Here is a 20,941-nt window from a genome sequence, read left to right as displayed (position 1 = left end):
TACAGCTTCCCATACTGACAATGTGACCTGACCTACTGGAATGACTGAAAATTTTCCTGCTGATCCCAGCATGCACCAAAGTTCCTCTTCTCTTCAGTGACATATTCCTGTTAATAAAGCTTGCAAGTTCAGGATTATTTTCATTTTACCAAGAAAAAACTCAAAGGGAGGTCAAAAGACCTACTGTCAATGTATATAGTATAGAGAGTGTCCTTGCCAGAGCAAGACTTTAGAAGCTTAGTTACTCTTCAGCTCATCCTCAAGCAAGATAAAGCTGTTTTCTCATCAACTTTTCTAAAGCAAAATGTACCAGGAGACATCTCTCTTTACAGCACCCACTTCAGCAATGGATGTATTGATAGCAAAAAACACAAAACAAAACAAAACAAAAAAAAACAACAACAACAAAAAAAAAATCCTTCTAAGTCCATTCATCTCTGGTGTGTCTTCTGCACTTTCTTGCCTGGACTTCAGTCTTGTAAGTGCAAATTGAATTCATAAGTTTAAGATATCCAGCATAAATGGTTGCTCAGCTGTTCACATTTCAACTAGAAGTGATTGCCATGTCTTTGATGCCATGTCTGAGAATCAGTTGCAAAGATAGGGAGAATTTTCTGCGCACTGACACCTGATCATGCAGTTTTGAATTGCTGAATAGGAGCTGAAACCTGACAATTCATACAGTCCCAATGTCCAAATTATATAAAGAAAGGAGTTTGCAGTAAGAGTGGGGTTGAGACACACAAATGGTACATGTTGAGCACTATGCTGAAAGGGCATGCAGCTCATAAAATAAAAGTATCTTGTTGAAGTAGCAGGCAACACTTTGTGTATCTGCTCTGTTTTACTCATGCACATTTTAAATGAGATTGTACCATTTTCAGCATTTTTTTTCTCTCTCAAAAACTCATTATTACCATAAATTGTTCCACAAAAAAATCAAATATTCACTAATGTTTTTCTTATCAGAATGACAGGGGGGAATACTATTTTAGCATCACAGCAAATTCCATTAAGTAGAAGAGGAGTTTAAAGTCTTGTGCTTCTCAAGCTCCCCTTTTTAATTAGATCTCTTGTATCCTTATTTTCCATTGGGGGTGGGAATCCTTCAGAGCCCAACACATCAGTAAAAAGCACAAACTCACTCAGAGGCTATGGCTTTATTTTATTAATACAGAATAAATACATATCATTGTGGCTATAATGCAGCATCTGGACAGTTTTTCAGTCTCTTTGACTGTTGTTTCTCCCTTTAGGACTAAGAAATAACATTTTCCTTTTTGACTCTTCGTCTAAAGTGTTGTGTACATCCAAACACCATCATCTCCCCCTCACCAAGCTCTCCAAAATAAAGCTGCTTTTGAACTGCAGGCCCAGTACACAGAAGTGTGCAGAGATAAATTTTAATTTTATTTCTGTTCTACTGGTGATGGGAGCTGCATTTATCAAAGTTGAAACACACAAAAAGTACTTTTCAGTGATTACATGACATAAATTTTGATTACAAAAATAAAAAGAGGGTATTATTTAGCCTTGCAGAAGGAGAGTGAAAAGGCTAGCTAGAGTAACTACTGAGAGATTGCAGTGCAGCAGAAGCTTTTATGTAATGTCTTGAATCAGCAATGCTTTTTGTGGCAAAGGCCAAGATACTTAGCATGCCTTTGCATTTAACCATTTCACTGTCCAGCACATCTTTCAAAACTGTTTTAAAGAGATATCTGACAAACAAACAAACCACCAGAAAAAAAAAAAAAAAACGCAAATACATAGCACTTTCATCAGTACTTTATTTCCAGTTGTTATGTGAAATCTGATAAATCACCTCAGCATTTTGGAGAAGATGATGCCAGTGACCAAGTGACTAGGTCTTGCACTGTCCAGTGCTAATGATTCAGTGACCTCAGGACCCAAGCTAAGACAACACAGCATCATGTTGTATCTGAAAGGTATTGCAGTGCCTCAGGAAGCACTGAGTTATCATCACTGCATGGAGCAAGCATACTTCTGGAGAGCATGAACATGGAGAGCAATGGAGACTGTCGGGATGAAGCACAAGCCAAGCAGAAAGTCATCGAATTTAATAGGCAGCCAGAAACAGTAAAGTAACTGCAAGCCCTGCTTTGCCTGCATCAGAGACCTGGAAATCTGTGGTCTTGGTATGAACAGAAGGGAAGGCCAGAACAACTATGATGGCAATTGATACTGTGTTGGCTGGGTGGGAAGGATCAGCTCTTTCCTTCTGCTGCCAGCAGCTGTAGTAGCATCACCAAACCAGTTTCAGGAGGGTTGCATGGCCCTCTGTTGTTCAACAAGCTTGCCTCAGTCTGTCTCCTCAGAACAGAAGATAACCCAGGCCACATTCTTTGCTAGAGAAAGATGATAATTGAGTTTTTCCCAGACAGCAGAACTTGAGCAGAACACAACCAGTCCATCCCCTTTCAAATCCTGTTTCTACCACAGGAGATATTACTTTGGCCCACCTGGAATAGGAGACACAAAATTCTGCTCCTGGAAAGCACAGACGTTGGTGTGTCTGTGCATGTGGGAATTGGAACTTGGTAGTTTTGTCCTTTGTGGCATTATCTTGAACAAGATAACAAATAACTTAGGTCTTAAAACAACTGAGGTAGAAATAGAGTGAGGAAGAAGTTATTAGAATAACGAATATATAGTTATTGGAATAAAAGTTCAAGGTTCAAGTCTGAAGGAGTAAAGGGATCAGAATCAAACTGGAATATTCCTGACTGTAAGGAGTCGCAATCCAGACATCCTCTCTTTTCATTGGAGACTTATGTTACGGTGACTGTTGCAGTGCTGCAGCCTCTTAAGCCTCTCTGTTCTGTACATAGTTACAAACCAATTTGATTTTTTTTCTTATGTTATTCTATGGACTGGCTAAAGGCTGTTTTGTGTCATGCAGGGAACCAGGAGTCTAGTTAAGCATGTGAAGCCATTCACACTTACACTGAAGACCTGATCCCCTCATATTTGCCATATACGAACTTAAATGATTGAAAAAGAAATCTACCTTCAGCTCAATTGCTCCAAATTACAATTTGCTTGGCATTGTCAAGGAACATGCTGAGGATCACCTGGAAAAAATAATAATTACCTCACTGTAAGCAGTGCTTTCAGAGCTCTCTGCCATGTGGTTATTTTGTCTTATTTGGTGTGCATGATTTTGATCTCAAATAATTTCTAAAAATACAGTTATTGCCTTTGGCTTTCCTTCTGCTCAAACTACCACATAATGCTGCACATGGACTGTTTTCCTTTATTATCCCTGGCCACCCTGAGCTACAGAGCATGCATTAACACTATACCTCCTATAACGTCACACATCTAAGCCAAGGATTAGAACACAGGATCCAGCATGCCAGCAATCGAGCCACATCTGCATTTGTATGCTTGGCCACACTGATGCCGGGGACAGGGTAAAGAGAAGCTGTCACTTGACTCAGTCTCTCTAAATAAATGAAGGCAAAAATACTTGATAAATGTGTGATAATCAACACAGGTGTATAGTGAAAGAATTATGGCAGGGAGGGTTAGGGGGAAACAGACATGTCTATTTGTAAAATGCCATCCTAACAAGGAGAGAGCAAGAGTTATAAGATCACTCACCTAAATACCTCCCAGGATGTCTTCTCTGATTAAGGATTTGTGAGAGTTATTGAGTTTTGAATTAGATGCACTTTAATAAAACAGTAGAATGTTCTTATCTGATTGCACCTGTATTGATTGTGTTAAAAAGGTCTATCCTCAGATCAAGGTCAATGATTTTACATAAACTCACTAGCTAGATGGAATTGTTAGCAGTACTTAGGACTCCCATAGTGTGTGCACCTTACAACATATGATACCTACCTGTGAAACCTAGAACTGGAATGAACTTAATGCTCTTTCCATATTCTCTCTGTCTTCTAGCAGTACAGTACTTATTCTAATTAAAGTGTAAAATTAATTTGGAAAAGACCACTCATGCTAGTAAACTCCCTAGCAACTGTCTTACCAGCTATGAAAGGAAATTTTACACGTATATTTAAACAACAATGTTTCACAGACTTAAAAGCACCCTTGACCATTTTGAAATGCTGTATTTCATGTAAATATCCTTCTTTACCCAAGGAAAATGGCACATTAATCTGATTCATTGTTCCATTGCCTTCAGTAGAGCTGATGCAGCTTTCTGCAGTGGTGTTATAATTTGGATGCTTTCTGAGTGATATGCTTATAGTTCTCCTCAGTAACTATACACAAATATTTTATATATGTATGTAACTATATACATATATAAATATATAGTACATATAATTACGAACATGTATAAAATTTAAAATTGCACATACCCACAAACTGCTTTTAGTCTGTTAGCTTACCCTGCTTGGGACCCTAAGTGCAGATCAAGGAGCACAGCTAGTCAAGACTTCCTTCCAGTCCCCAGATTAATTTTGGAGCAGATAAGCTCTTCAGAGCTTAGCTAGACCAGGAAGCTACCACACTGAGTAAAGGTGCCAGCAGGCTGTTCAGGTTAGCAGTAGTGCATGAGTGTGCAGTTGTATCTCATGGGGTGACCTCAGCTTCACCATCAGCCCTGAGAAGAGATCAGCAGTGCTGTTCCAGAGGTAGCAGAACTTCCTCCTAGCCACCCTCATCTGAATTTGCAGAGGATGAAGAGGAGGAAGATGGATTATCACACATTTATCAATGTTCAGCAGGTTTGTTGTTGATGGAGGTGCTCAGCAAAGCAGAGGTGATCCTGGAGCTGAGGGTAAGATGTATGGACATAGTGTGGCTGTACTGTAGCTGAGGAGGGAAAGAGGCAGTCCTAAGCTACCCCATTCAAAACTCAGACTGAATTCTGGTGAGTTTTGAAGTGACGTCTTGCTCCCATGAGCAGGTGGGGAGACTTCCAGGTAAATCTGTGCTTCCTCAAATGTTGCAGGAACATTCCCCACTTTGTGGCAAGTAATGGAAACTGAGAAAATAGAGAAGTGTCCTGTCATGTTTATAGGCTGGAAAAAGGACTGAACAGGATGACTCTGCTGACAGACTGAGGCAGAGAATCTAAAGGGGTCAGCTGCAGGGGAAGTGTGGGAATCCAGGACATCTCTCTGGCTGCCCTGGCTGTCCCAAGACCCTGGCAGAGGGCTTGGAGACCTTGGCATGAAGTCAAAAACAACTGTGGCTTCGATTTTAGCCTGTGGAAAAAACTGCCAACTTTGTGTGAGGAACTACAAGCCACAAGGTTTTGAGTACTGTTGAATTAACACAGGGTGAAAAAGTGGAATTTTGGGGTTCTTAGAATGGGGTTCAAGGGGACAAGATGGAGGGATTTGGGTGTGTCCTGACCCTCTTCTCCTTCTTGTCCTCCATGTCTTGGTATGATGGTGACACTTTTCTATTGGTTTAAGCCAGAGACACACTGTCTAACATAAATGATAGATATTGGCACATTACTGTAAACATACTACATGTAGATTTTAGTATAAAATGTAAACACTGCCCTGGAGGGCAGACAGAATGCCACGGCTGACTTGATAGATAGAGCTCAGCAGGTCAGAGAAAGAATATTATAGATAAATAATCAACCTTGAGAAGCCGACCCTACATATTCCAGACTCCTTCTTTGGCTGCACAGGCTGGGAGAACAAGGATTTTTACAATCTCGGGGTCACCTCGATATCACAGACCCCAAGAGGGAAGAGATGGGCTTACTGTTTAGAAAGGCAAGGGTGCATCAGTGGTGCAGGTGTTGAGGCTGCTGGAGACCCAGATGGCAAGAGATTTCCTGAGTAAGATTTCCAAACGCCACAACTGAAACACATGAAGAGGAAAGGGATCCCAATACCCGTTAAAAGCAAGTTTTGCTCATGACAACATGAAGTCTGTCAGCAAGGCAAAGAAAAGCTGCCACCCCAACTCCAGATGGAAATACATCTTGTCCACATAAAATACAGCTCAAAAGCCTGTTAGATTTTTCTTAACTATCCTGATAGTTTTTCTGTGAAAATTTCAGCCCCAGCCACAGACACAGCAGGAAAGCAGGATTTAGGAGAAACAAGTTTGCCAAGGGCATCTGGAGCTCTCTCTGGAAAGTCTCATGCTTCTGCATGTCCCAGGCTTCAAAGACCACCTGGCCAAGATGACAAGCACTCAAAGAAGGAAAAAAGCAAAGCCCTCACTGCTATATTTGAGCCAAAAAAATTCACATTTGCTATCTATGGCAAAGGACACCAATAAGAATCCTGTCTCCTCTTCAGCTGGCACATTTTCATGAAGGGTGGGATTTCATTTGGATGATACATTGACTCCCATCTGTTTGCCATATTTTCCTGGTATTGCTAAGTGCTGGGGAGGAGTGAGTGTGCTCATTTTTGAGTTTCCTACTCCCTGAATCAGCCAGTTAGAGTAAGAGCAGAAGGGAATTAGATGGTGCTTCTCAGCCAGTAGGATATGGTTCAGACAGGACAGGCTTGAGCACTAACTGGTCGCACCAATTTCCCTGGATTATCGGTTATCATGTTTGCCTCAGCAGCTGAATGTTCTCTATCCATCAGCCGGTAAAACACACAGTGAATTTTACACAAAATTGAAACAAGGGTAAAACACTTATTTCTTATCACTGACAAGATGGATTCCTTTTCCTTGCAATTCCACTGAGCTACTAAGATACAAGATATGTAATCCTTTTCTTTCATGCACCAGCTTCTTGTTTCATTTCTCACTAATTAACTTAATGCAAGAAAGAATTCATAGGCTTTTGAACAGGCTCAGCTACTTGTTTCCCTGCTGTAGGACTTATATGGTCTAATACAGAAGGAGTTCCTGAAGCAATTCCAGGCAGCAACATTGCTCTTTTACTGCTGCTCAGCATGGACTTTGATTTTCTTTCATTTGGCAGGAATGAGCAGAGATCTTCCAATAGACAGGTAGTGTGATGAGAAAGGTCTAAATTCTGGGGCTTAGAGTGAGGAAGGAAAAAATAAATGAGCAAGAGGAAGTGGCTTCACAGGAGCACAAGCCATCAGATCAAGTCATTAAATGAAGTAGAGCAAGCTTGTTGCTTTAAAAGATTTGTACCAAAGCAACCACAAATTTTTAGGGCTTCAAGTACGATGTTTGCCATTTCTCCTAGCCTCATTTTCACTTCTAGGAGCTGTAGCAAAGAGGTAAGAGGTAAAAAAAAAAAAAAAAACCAAAAAAAAACACTGAAGAATGACTGTGTTCTCATCCTGTGAGACAGAGCCCTGCAGTTTTGGGAATCTTCAATGATTTTGAGAACTTGGCCATACTGCCTTTAAATGAGGAGGCATGGGGCAATACATCAGAGACCCCCACAAACGCTTAGGCAATGTGCAAGAGAGGCCAGAAGTAAACTCCTGGGTAATCACCTGTGCTGAGTGTCCTGCTACAGGAGTAGCACTGCCACTGCTACCCATGCTCCAGGATTTTACCCTGGCCCACTTTTACTTGTACAAACTACCTTCCTTTTCAAAGCAGTCAAACCCTGCAGTGTCTTAAGGAAAGTCAGAACAGCAGCCCAGTATGTCAGGCAAGAGATTGCAATGCTGAAGGACTGGAACAGACTCTTTGATTAAGTTTCTGTAATGACAGAAGCAAGATCTTTAGTGCCAGCAGATAATCATACTTGTCCTTCACCCCTGGTCTACTGAGACAATGGGACATGAGCAGGGCCTTTTTCTACTAGGAAAAAAATCTGGGCTGCCAGAGAAACTCACAGGGACTCTTGTGCTCTAGACATGCAAATATAAACTAAATCTCCTTGTTTCTTCTTTGGACAAGGCTCAAGGAAACTATCCCAAACCTGCTAAATCCAGGGGTCAAAAGGAATTTGTCTGTCTGGACAGAAATAAGGGAGTGTGAGCAGGGGATGTCAGATGCAATTTTGCTATAGAGTCAGCAGAGTTTTGAATTCAGATTGGGTGTCCTTCAGGGTTTCACTTCAGCATTCTCCTGCTAGTTTAACCCAAAAAACTTGCAGTTACTCTTCTTTTGCAGCCTTTTCAGCACAGTTCTGCACATTAGTGTTGTGGGTACCTCAGTGTATGACAAAGAAGTCAGGGTGAATAAATGATGACATTTTAGAACTCACAGTGACACACTTTCAGTCTCATCAAACAGTCTGCATTAGGTATTTGTGTCTGTCTTCACAAGTACTAGGGCTGGATACATGCCTTTTTTTCTCCTTTTTAAATGAAAGGGAAGACAGTTATCCCTCAGGATGTCTGTCTGCAATCAATAGAGATACAGCAGTAGGCACTGTGATTGCAATAAACCAGAACTAGGAATAACAAACCAACTCAAATCAAATATCTGTCAAGTCTTCCCTAAACTAGGAATGTAAATGTCTCCAGTTTCTATAAGCACACATTGGAAGCAATCACCATATGTGGTTAAAAAAGAATAGTCTGAAGCCAGCCAAAGAAAGTTCAATGTATGCGCATAAAAGGAAAGACCCCAGATCTCTCCTTGAAGAGCTTTCAGGTGTGAAAACATACAGCATGCTTTCACATCCAAAGCACTAAATTCCCATTCCAAAAACAAGCATCATCTATGATGTGCTCTAAGCAGCCCAGCTGAAGGGGAAAATGGACTAGAGGCCATGTCAAGGACACACGGTGCTTGCCTGGTGCTTGCCTGCCCAAAGGATGCCTCGTCTGGCCTCCCACACTGCCATGCTGTCTGTATCCACGGAGCTCTTGTCTCCCAGCAGCTGTTAAATGGGTTGACACCTTTTGTTGGCAGAGACTTCAACATGAAAAAATCAAAACACACTCAAAAAGAAAAATAGAGGAAACTGCAAAGCACATTAAACTCCAATGGGACAGCAAAACATAAATTGGGTGGGGGAGGAAGAAATAGAAGCTGCTGCTAATGTAGGAAACAGCAAATGCTTCCAGGGCCACATGATTTACCTCTGCTGCTGCAGACTTGCCTAAGGTCAGGGAAAAAAACCTTATAAATAAGAGTTATACACAGAGATGTGCATAGTTTGCTGTGCTTCTCCTTTGCTAGTATGTTTACACTTTCCCTTTCCTATTTTTAGGCATTGTTGTGTTCTTCCATACACAAACAGGCAGAACTGGATTCATTATAGGCAGATAAGGCAGGGGCCTGGGACCCAGTCCTCTAGCTACTCTACATCTTTACAACTCTTGGACATAGCTTTATGCAATGAGCCACCTCTCCTACCCTCCTACCTCATTTTTGGAGTTAGGAGAAAGGAGGAAGAGAAGCACTTCCCAAAGGTTGACTGACGTTTGGCAAGGATAATCAAACCGGGGTTTTCTATAGTTACAAGGGAGAGACAGAAATCCTCTAAAGTAGGATTTTGGAATGGGAGCCCAGCTTAGCTGTTTTAAATCAATTCTCCATGTTTCAAGGCTGATTCCCCTTCCTGCCATGTGGCCTGTGGGAGAAAATTGAATTTTGAATGAGACCCCAACCAGGAGGTAGAAGAGAGAGAGCCAGGAGGGAAAGCTACAGAGTCATCATCACTGGGAGCCTCCAGCTGCTCCTGGAGCCTTTTATACAGTTTTGACTGGGTTGTCAATTTGTGCTAGTGGGCTGCTTCCTCCAGCCTGCATCACAGTTTCTTGGAGCATACATCTTTCTCAGCTTCTCTTTCTCACTTCACTTTCCCTCCTTTTCCATTTAAGCTTCTCTTCTTGGGAAACCTCCCATGTTCAGCCCTCCAGCAGCCTCAGTGCCAGCACACTGGCTGCTGCGACCACGCTGTTGTCTCCCACTGTGAGCTCCACGTCTCCCTTCTGCTGCTTGTGGCCAGGCCAACACCATGGCTCAGGCTGCTGCGCAGAGAGCAGGACCTGCCTGCTGGCTTAACTGTGCAGCACCTGGGACAGTAGAGTCTGTTCTTGGCCACTTGGAAGGCAAGACTGAAGCAAACAGGATGTCCCAAGAGAGACATATGCAGAAACCCACACAGTCTTCCACTCAAATATATGATTGTGCCAGCCCTCAGAGTCCTAAGTGGATGCCTAGAGAGTCTGGGGAAGGAGACGTGAGCATTGAACCTTTTCAACTTCACATTGTACATGTTTGCTTTAGGAAAACCACGCACACACACCCCCCAATCAATTGTTTTGGTTTTTTTTTCATGAGACTCAGATAAACAGGAGGTGATGTTGCTTTAAGTCAGCAGGAGTGAATAAGAGAGAGAACAAAGGCAACAGGATAAGGAAGCCCACATCAATAAGATGAGAGCATACTTTTTCTATCTTCTGGAGCTTTCTCACTTTAAATGTCTTGCTTTCATTTTGTGCATGTGTTAATAATTATAAATCAAGAAACTAACACACCCAGTCTCTGTGCCAAGTTAGCTCCTTAGGTGTGCATTTAATAAAACAAAACCATTGAAGTTATACTAATACAGATAGGGAGAGACTGTGGTCAAACCATGACACTGATCTGCATTTGTGCTATCAAACAAGATGAGCATAACTTCCTGATAATAGCACAATTGCATTGTACTAGGGTTTATATACTGCTTTCAATATACTACTTTCAAGGCTATATTTAAAGCAGTATGAGCACTGCATGTAGGCAAACCCTTGGGAGTATATTTTTGCTCTTCAAACAATTGTAATCAAAGGAGAAGTACTGACCCCACTGCAGTCAGTGGGAGTTTCACTAGACATTGTTTTCAGAAGTTCTTTCAGCTCCTGAAAAAATTTCTGTTAAGTTAGAAGGCTTTCATAGTGCAAACAGCTTTTTGAGGTTAGAAAAAAAAAAAAAAAAAAAGGAAATAAAAAGGGAAATAACACCGACTGATCAAAGGCAAATCCATGTTTTCGACGCCTACATACACATTAACACCTCATTAACACTACTTGTACCTACAGAAGTCAAGCACGGGAATGGCTCTAGCACAAAGGAAACATATCCTCGGCAGAAATACTGCTTTTTTCTTCTGATAGTACCAGAAATAGTGGGTCCTAGACTGCAGTAGCTTTATTCTTACAATTTATGAGAACAGAAATGAAAGAGTCCAACATTCAGTGATAAGAGTGCCTATATGAGAACTCATAACAATCATGATAAAAACAACAGCAGCAAATTGAAGAGAATGAGAAGGGGTTTTTTTAAACATAATATCTATTTAGAGTATGGTAAAATATCAGAATAATCATTTGGAGAAATAAGCTTCAAAAGTGTCATAAAACCTTGCAAATGTTTCATAGCCCTGAAGGCAAGACATCATTAGAAACTGTCACAGCTAAAAAATCTCTGTTGGTAATTCTCAGTTCTCCTGGGATTTCCATTTTCACAATATAGTGCCACACTTCTGCCAAGAAGCAGAGCTGCTACTTCCCCTTCCTACCTCCACCTGCTCCCAGCCACTTTCCTTGCCATACCTCCAGCTCAGCCATCTTTGCAAACCTCTTGAAAACACTAAACTAGCTGAAAACAAATGCATTAAAAGCACATAGTGGAAGACCAATATGGTTTGCAGCCTCATTGGCCTAGAGGGCTGTAGCCTAGGAAGGCTGAGTCAGCAAGTTCTTAACTTGCATGTCGCTTGCTGCTCCCAAAGCTCCTCCACTGACCAGTGCAGTCAGGATGAGGATGTGCTTGTGCATGTGAGTGCAAGTTGCTGAGGAGAGAGTCCTTCATTAAGGCAACCATCATTATCTGCCATTCTGTATGTTTTATTTTGCCAGGTTTTAAGACTGGGATAGGATCTGCTGAGGCCATGCAGGATCTGGCGTTGTACTGGGATATCCTGTACCTGATCATTAGCAGGCAAAAAGAGAAAGCAAGCCTTCTTTGGGCTCATGTTGAATCGGCACCCATTTCACTTCTCTAAAACCAATTTTGTTAAACCAGATCAGATGTTCTTGTACTGACTTAGCTAAAATCAATTCCTAATTGATTAAAGCTAACTTGAAATAAAATTGCCTAGGCTATAATAAAGGGTGACCGTAGCAATTTAACTGACTGGATTTAAAATAACCCCATCAATTAGGCGGCTACAACTGTCGAGCTTTTCATGGCAGAATTTGCTTCCTCCTCTATTCTCAGGAAGCATTAAGTGCAATGGGGACCTAATCTCAATTAGTGCAGCAGAGCACTGCTGTGGGAAAACTGTAACCAATCCAAAGTGAAACTCATCATGCACGGCACTGGGCTGGAGAACCGGGTTCTGCTTTCAGCTTTCCAGTTAGCCGCTTGCAATGCCTCAGGCAGGATATCCTCCCTCCTTGCAGGTTATGAGCAGAGAAGGCAAATTCCTGGAGACAGAAGCTGTCTCATACCTTGGATTTGCAGGGCACTTTGCACCAAAGGGCTAAGTCTTGTCCAGATCCTTGGAATGCGGGTATTAACCAAACAGTTGTCTTTGCAAACTGAAGAACATCAGCCTTGCATTTTCTCAACAACTCAGTCAATTTTTTTTTTAATTTATATATGTTCATAGGTGAGACAAACTTAAGCCAAAGTTTGATTTTTCTCCCTTTTATTATGTTGTGTCCTGCTCTAAAGTCACATCCATATGGAAAAAATTACACACATAAAAATCTGCTTCAGCCACAAATCTGCTGATGAAATTTGGCTCCTGTGATTTGGTGAGCTAACACACACAAATATACTCTCATTGGAAGGGTCTGCAGCACAGCAAAGGTTTAGCACAAGCTCATAAACAAGGATTCGGGGAGGCATATAACACTTGACTGCTTTCTCTGTTTTTCCCATGTCCATCTGAGCCATTCCTGCCAAGCTGGAACCAGCACCAGGTTCAGACCACCCCGAGCAGACAGCTCTATTATGCTCCTAAATTATATAAACCTCTGTAAACAGGTGTTTGAAGCACTGAGCGCTGCACAATTTCTGTCTGTGAGACCAGCACCTTCTACCTGGTACACCAGTCTGTACTGGGAATGAGAGTGGCTGAATGCTGCAGCCTTCAGGGAGGTGCATCCATGCAGGCCAGCAAAAGTTAAATAATTTCTTTCAGTCCTCTGTACTGCATATCTTTTCTCTGCCAGCCCACAGAGAACTGAAAAATACCCAAACTTCTTAACTGCTTATTCAGAACAGACATAAGCCAAAGCTGTATTGGGTTATGCAAACTATCCTGAAGACTGGATTTGCTGGTAAAAAAGGATTCAAATCCAGGCCACCCTGGCTTTGTTTCTGCAGAACCAGAAGTCAGACAATGATTTTCTCCAAAACAACCAGAATGGTTCTATGTCTACTTTATTTCCACATTTTGATTCCCTGTTTTGCCATCCATCCCACGCCAATCACTACTTCACACTTCCAAAATTTATTTAACTTTTATTAGCCATATAAAGAGGGCTTTCTTCATTTCATGGTCCTACTCAAACTGAAATCTATACTGACCTCCATATAGAACAATGATAAGGAAATAATAAACATTTAAAATACCCTACTTACATTTATGTCTAAAATCTAGTTCATGGCCAATGAGAGAAATTGTCAAAAAAAAAAGAAACTGATTCCTTTGTTTTGGTTTGGGTTTTTTTCCCTATCAGTAATTATTTAGCTACTCAAGAAACTATTTTAAAACTTCTAAAATTAGAATTCTCTTTAAGGAAGTAAACACTGATGGAATTCCTGTGAAAAATATATAAGTCACTTACTGTTTCCAAGTATGAGTCTAAAGCAAGACATGTACATTTGTGTGGTTATGTATCAACATATATATGTTGTGCCTCTTTGTGTACACACACACATATACATGTGGATTTACACTCTGCACACAGAATTATGTACTTGAAATAGATTTAAGTTGCACAATTCAGTCAAAATCAAGTTTGAATCTTCACAAGTTTCTGAGGTATTTGGATCTAAGCCTGGTTTTCAACACATAAAAAAATGGGTCCTATTCAAATTTAAGAATCCATTTAAGGCTCAAACATTTCTCACCAGTAACCTTTCCCAGAGTGGCAATGAAATTTGAGCTTTGCAGATGAGACAAGGTCACATGAAAAACACAGGAACATTATGTCTCTACCAAGATGGCATAGGAAGATGGCATTCGAATTAGCAATTAGGACTTCTGCTAGCGTAAATTAGCATACCTTTATGGCAATCAAGATACCACAAAAAGGAACATAATTATTTCAAACTCACATTTTTATCCTTTGTTATGAAAGGGAATACTAAGTCAATAAAGTAAAATGACAACTCTTTTAATTTGATTTCTTTAAGCATTGACAGGAATTTCACTTTTTCCTCTGTGTAATCAATGAGCTGCCTTTGTGTAGGTTTTTCACACAGTAACGAAGGACTGTGCACATGGATGTGAATAAATTATGAGAAATAGTCATGAAAAATCAGGAATAAGAAGAAGGAAGCCTATAAACGAGTGCTATATTAGAGACATATTTTATTTTTGCAATTGACCACATTCCAAGTTGAAGTTGCCCCTTTCTTATCAGCCTTAATATAGATTTCTCCTAGCGGCAGCTCCAGCACTTAAACACAATAAACTATTATGCTCACATGTTAAAGCATACTTGTATTAAATGTGCTGCTGAAGGCAATTAAATCCTTGTGAAAGTATACTGTTTTTTTCTAGCTCTAGCCAAGGCCTGGGCAAACCTGAGTACCAAGGAGGCTGAATTGTCCTCACACCTCATCACATAGGGGCAATAGCAGCCACAGCACCAGCATCTCTACAGCACTTGGTGTGACAGTCAGCCCTTTGCCTCTATCAGCTTGATTTGCAGTTTATCACAAGGAACTGCAATAGTTTGCACTTGAATAATAAATACATAAATAAACTGGCATGAATAACACTCCTGGGAAATCAGCAAGGAATTTCCAGGTCTATTTCTTACTAGGAAAAAAAAAAAAGAGAGAGAGAGACAGAAAGGGAGAAGATAGATTACTGGGAGAGAATTATGCTCCAAACCTTTCCTAGTCACAGAGTATTGACAGAAAAAGAAGTGCTGAACTGTGGGCTATTTGGAGATCCATTTGTCAGTCGGTGCGCAACTTCCCCAAAATCTGTACTTTGTATTTGCTTAATGATATTAGAGATGGGAAAGACTTTTAGAAAACCGAGAGATGAAAATTATATCTGAAATTAGTATTTCTGACTGTTTTTCCTTCCTCCAGGTTATTTCTACAAATCAGATATTGTGAATTCTTATCTTGTTTCCAAATCAAATAACTCCAGTGAGTGGGAAAGGCAAGGTTTGAAAGAGAAATCTCCAATGGTCTGTACCTCAGAGCTGCAGTTTATTCTCTTCCTCCTCAACTTTGAGGCTGCTTCATTAACTTGGACTTACATTCCAGCCTCGGCTCCTGTTGTAGAGAGGAAAAAAAAAAAAGGATTAAAGAAAACTTCATCATGATCCAGCCAGACCTTGAAAAATTAGACCCACTGAAGAAAAGAATACAATTGGAACTCGCAAAGACTTTTTTTTTTTTTATTGGCCTTGTAATTTCCTCACTAAACACTCTTTTAGCAGCATACCCCTCTCAGAATCTTAATTATCTGTCGGCCCCTCATAATGGCCCCATTCATGGTTCTTCAGAGCAAAAGCACAGTGATATCACAAACACAGGAACTCAGGAGATACAGTATGTTCCTGAGGAAGGGCTGCACACCCACAGATAGCAGGCAGAGGGAATTTGCTACTTGGAGAACATAATATAATACAAATATGTATATTTTTTCCCCTTCTTTCATTTTTTCCTTTTTTTTTCCTGAAGCAAGAAAGAAAAGATTATGTGCCTGAGTCATGCATAAAGGAGGAAAAAAAAAAAGAAAAAAAAAAGCAACCCTCTGATATACAGTTCTGAAAGAACGTAAATATTATAGGCTTTCCATCTCTCTCCTCCATCTTTTCTGACTGATCATTGACTACCATAAATTAATATGACTTGATATATTGTAAGGGCTGGAGACATTTTATGAGCTTCTGAAATCTTTTTCCAACAGGAAATGTGAAGCATCATTTATGGTTCAAGATTTTTTTTTTTTTTATTTGTTTGGAAATGAACCACATGCTGAAAATATTTCATTTAAATCAAAACTAAGAATACCAAGTTGGTCAGTATTCTTGAGAACTGGACATTTTTAGTGATTCAAGTATGTACTTCTACAGGCCCTTTCTATGATAAAAGAAAGAAGAAAAATATTGTATCACTAGCTCTGACAGTCTGCTATTTCTCAAGTTCCCACTGATTAATGCTCTCCAAATACTTTTTGTAATCAGTTTTACTTCTTAAATTCAGTCTGACATTGTCTAAGAAAAAAAAAATTAAAAATAAAGTAAGAAAAAATAACAGAACACCCTCCCCACAAAAAAAAACCACAACTTTGAAAGAAATCACACTGTATGCAAAACACAGTCCAGAAAATTAAATTAAATCACATTAAATAAAAATCTTACCAAAAATCTGTAACAACTTCTGTAATAAGTAGTCTAAGAATTTTACCAAAATATTCACTGTTCAGGGGAAATATCAACTTTGTAAATCCATACTTGTCTTGTCATTACAGTTTAATTTGATATTCCAACAGAAATGGTCCCTCTTACTTCTGCTGCCTCAGGTCTACTTATTAAAGATTGACCAAGGTTCAAGGGGTAACTTTAGGAATAGCTACCAATTTTTATTTCAGCAAATGTGCTCCCTCCAGAACTGATGGTCTAGCCAAACACCATGAGCCATATTCCTATCTGGAATCGCAAGATAAAAATGATCCCAGAACAATGATAAGAATGATGTGTGGCAGAAAAAAAGAGGGGGGGAAAAGTCCATGCAGAAGCCTTGCAAAGTAAGTTTTAATTTGAATCCAGTTCATCATACCTAAAATTTGTATTTTAATATTAAACCTGTTGTATCTAGTATGTATAGATGTGATCCAGGTCAATTTGCATATCAGAAATATCCAAATTAAAAACAAAGCAAGCAAAAATAAAAAACCCACCCACAAACAAGAATACATAGAGGCATTTGGACCTTTGAGGGTGAGTATGTATAGATAACACCACCCTGAAGACCTGCAAGCACTAAGACACAGAAAATCATTGCAAAATTTGGTTTGGGGGCAGGACTCCTTCTCAGAGTCCTGTTTTTAACCTCCAGGGAGGCCACCTCAGAGGGAACTGAAAGCCAGAGGCTCCTTACATGTATCCAGCAGCCTGTGCATGAGCTGCCTTAGGGATCAGCTTCAGGCTGGTTGTGCTCCAGAACCTCATGACATGAACGTGTGCCATCCCAGCACCACTACACTGGCATCTTGCGAGCAAGACAAAGGAACATAAGAGAAAGAAACAGATGTTTTCAGTCATCTGGAAAATGTGTCCTCCAGAAGATGGTGAAGAGCAGAGTGTGTTCGTGCCAGGCTACCCAACTGCACCTGCTCTAGACAGGAGTACTGGTACAGTAGCATGTCTCCACATTTCATGAATAATAAATTCCTATGTTAAAGGAAGGGATCACTAGAGAGAGTAGATTGAAGGATAGCGCAAGTTAAACAATGAGAAATTCACCTAATACTTGCATTTACCAACTGAAGCCCAGAGTTTTGCATCTCTAGGCAGAAAGAACAAATTGACCTCTTCACAGAAGTGGTGCACTGAAGATGTTTAATAAATTGCTTCAGAAGCAGAATCAGTTCTGAACTTAGCACAGGTGTCTCAGGGAAGAAAAACGCACATAAAAGCACTGTGCAAACTGCTGACAGCACTAGCTATGTGAGAGACAATCAAGGTACTTAAGGTTTTAAAACACATGCCCTGCATAATAACTAACACTTCCAGAAGCCTCTGTCACTCTTCCAAGCACTGAATTAAGAGAAGTGTCACTGTACCAGGATCATAAAAGATATCCTTTAAGCCTCTTGCATAAATGCATGTGTTCTGAGATGGAGAAATGTGAACTCATATTCTTCATGTATCCAGGGGCTATTTTCCCCCGAGAAGTTGAGGGGAAAGGGAGAACGGGCCACTACACTATTGATTTTCTACAAATACATTTAACTTTTAGCAGCTACTGTCAGCATTTCCAGTGCTAATACCAACAGTGAACAAAGCAGCTGGAGGAGTGCAGAGAGCTTGCTTCAGAGGTGAGCCTTAGGAAATCAGAGATTCCTCTCTCAGCCCAGCATGAATTGCTTTAATGGCCATACTGGAGAGGGCATGGATGCAGGAGAGAATGGGGGAGGAGAGAAGGAAGGTGTTCCCACAAGTTCAGGCAGTATTTCCTGAAAATGCAACAGGAACCTGATCAGTAATTTCCCTGAGCCATTGCATCTGAGTCAACTAATAATAGACACATCTAAAATGTGTTTGAATCTTCCTGTGAACATTTCCTTCAATGAGTGCTGTGCAGCATCAAAGAAACAGTGCTTAGGCCACAGGGTTCCCACTGCCCAGCTTCCAGGCCTGGCAAAGGCCAATGGAAGCAGGGTGACAGGAGTTCTGCAAGAAGCAGTAGTTTAAAAGGCAGGCAATAGCTTCTGTAGCCCTTCATTTCTAGGTCACTAGGTTGAATGCAGAAGCACACAAAAGTCAGCTTTATCTCCCTCACAGCCACACGAAGCCTACATGAAGGGAGGCAGTGCTTTCAGCCTACCTCCTCCCAAGGCACTTCTTGCTCCTCGTCATGAGCCCAGGCTGACTCCCTCTGGCTCAGTCTCCCAAGGAACACATAACCTCAAATCAGCATATAGCTGGTACTGCTTCCTGACACCTAAAAGCCTGATTTATGTTAGGCAGGTGATGTGTCCTCATCACAGTAAATTGCTATTTTCTTTCATTCTTGACCAGTTTACCCATTACATGGGGCACTCAGGCCATTAATGTACCTCCACCGGGCATTCCTCACACACCCCACTGCTGCAGCTGCTCTCTGCGAAAGCAAACCAAGCGAGCAGCAGCACGAAGCCTCGCCATGTCCCACACAAATGCACAATGCACACTCCTCAGCAAAGCAGGTCCTGACGCAAACACAGCACGCCCCTGTCATAGCCCAGAGATGGGCAAGGGCTGAGCCCCCTCACCAGAGCACCCATGCACAGCACTTGCTCCCCTCTCACTTGGTAGCGGGGGCTGAGCCCTGGTATCGTAGACTCACAACTGAGTTTTCTAAAATGTACTGGTTGCTATTTTTTTGTTGCTATTACCTCCTCCAACACAGTTTGGGCTTGCAATATTAAGACAGCTTGGGTTTACATACAGAGAGACTACAAATAGCTTTCCTGCTAAATAAGTGGTGCAAACACATCATTCGACGGTGCTGCGTGGCTCGCAGGATTTATGGTCTCGCGTTTGGGATGAACAGTGCAGTTCTCTTGTGCTGTTTCCATTATGAATAATGCGGCCACGCTAAACTCACACTAATAAAACCTGAATGTATCACTGCATTGTTTAGCACTCTGTATAGGAGAAACCCATCCATTAGTGAGGCGGCACTGAAAACTCTTTGTGACAGGAGCAGCACAGGGACAGCTTCACAGCAGCTATTCAGAACCACTTTACAGCTTCCTGAGCAGAGCCCAGGCCGGGCTGTGTGCCAGCAGTGTGGAAAATGGCTGGCAGAGGGTCTGGCCACTGATTTGTAAGTCACGTGAATCCCCAGGGGAAAAGGGAGCAGGTAGTGAGAGCACCTGTTAGAGGGTGCTTGATGCATGTCACTGCCCATCTCTAACATTTGCTTCAGCCCACCTATTGATGATTCCTCTGAGAAGGCAAAATGACTGAGACTCTGCAAACTGAGCAATGACCTCACTGCTTCAGCTGCTACACAACTACTGGTGGCCACCAGAGTCTGCATGGGCAGCAGAAATGTTCCAAAAAAAGCAAAGCAGGCAGCCACACCAGTGAGAGGGACAGTGCAGGCTGCTGAGGCAGTGTGCCCAGAGGGGTGTTCTCTCTCAGCGAGAGTGAAGGCACCACAGACTTTCTGCTGTCTCCAGCCCAGTAGCCAGGGCAGAGCCAATGACCACAAAACTTACAACTGCATACCCAGGCCAGAGTTGAAAGCAAAAGCAGTAAGAGCACGTACTAGCAATAGTGTCTACTTCACAGCCAGCACTCTCCTGCCTTCCTTGATAATGGCTGACATATGCTGCTTCCTGCATGTCCCATCACTAGGCTGGCCAGCCTCCTGTGTCCTGCTCCAAACCACTTTCATTTTATGAATCCTTTAACCCTGGGGAGTTACCCAAGAATGTACTGACACCATCCCTTACATTTCTTCTTTATGAAACTCCTAACAAATGTCTCCCTAAGTTGAACAGCCTTCCTTTAAAGAAACTCATGACTTTGCTACTAGATTTGCCTTTCCTCTAAGCAGTGGTATTTAGCCATGCAAAACAGCCCTGTGAGTTCACCCTACTGCTGTGCCACAAAGAGAGCCCTGATGAGAAAGTTTAAATTGAACATCTTTGAGCAGATGACATACCTTGGCCTGCCTGAAGCCTTTGAAAGGCCAAAATGCAATGCAAATTAAAGTTCAAGGAGCTTAGAAGAAAACTATTTTAGCTTTAGGCTTTCAACCAAGCAAAGAAGAGTTAAAATTATATTTTGAACAGCATTTCAATCATTCACTTTCCCAGTATTAATGAACGCCTCCTGCATGTTTACCTAGATAAGGCTGTGATTCATGTAGCAGGCATACCCCAGAAACTTAAAAGGTCAAAAAGATGGCAACAAAGCATTCTGTTAATATTACCTAGAATCCACTCTGTTCCTTTGGCTATTTTAGTATCAGTAAATAACTCTCTACGTTTTCTGACCTAAGCATTTCCATTTAAGAAGCTTCCCAGGCTAGATGTTTCTAAAATGTTACCAAATGATTAAACACAAATCCTCAAGTGAAGAGAGCAGGTTTTATTAAATATCCCAGAGCAGTGCTGTCTGCCCACACTTGTGCCCATGTCTGGCTGCTGGCTGATAAACGCCTTGGCTTTAAG

At 41.3% G+C, this 20,941-nt stretch overlaps 1 long non-coding RNA gene across 2 annotated transcripts in view; it reads right to left on the bottom strand.

Annotated features, from left to right (window-relative positions):
- LOC110477926 (uncharacterized) overlaps positions 1 to 20,941 on the bottom strand; it is a 99,382-nt gene that overhangs the window by 44,199 nt on the left and 34,242 nt on the right. For both annotated transcript variants that reach the window (XR_013339703.1, XR_004148012.2), the window contains exon 2: positions 15,239 to 15,318. This is a non-coding gene — a long non-coding RNA (uncharacterized LOC110477926). The remainder of the gene's footprint in view (positions 1 to 15,238; positions 15,319 to 20,941) is intronic.

This window comes from Lonchura striata, chromosome 3 (assembly GCF_046129695.1).
Source record: "Lonchura striata isolate bLonStr1 chromosome 3, bLonStr1.mat, whole genome shotgun sequence".
Taxonomy (NCBI): domain Eukaryota; kingdom Metazoa; phylum Chordata; class Aves; order Passeriformes; family Estrildidae; genus Lonchura; species Lonchura striata.
This window is presented reverse-complemented; position numbering and strand designations above follow the sequence as displayed.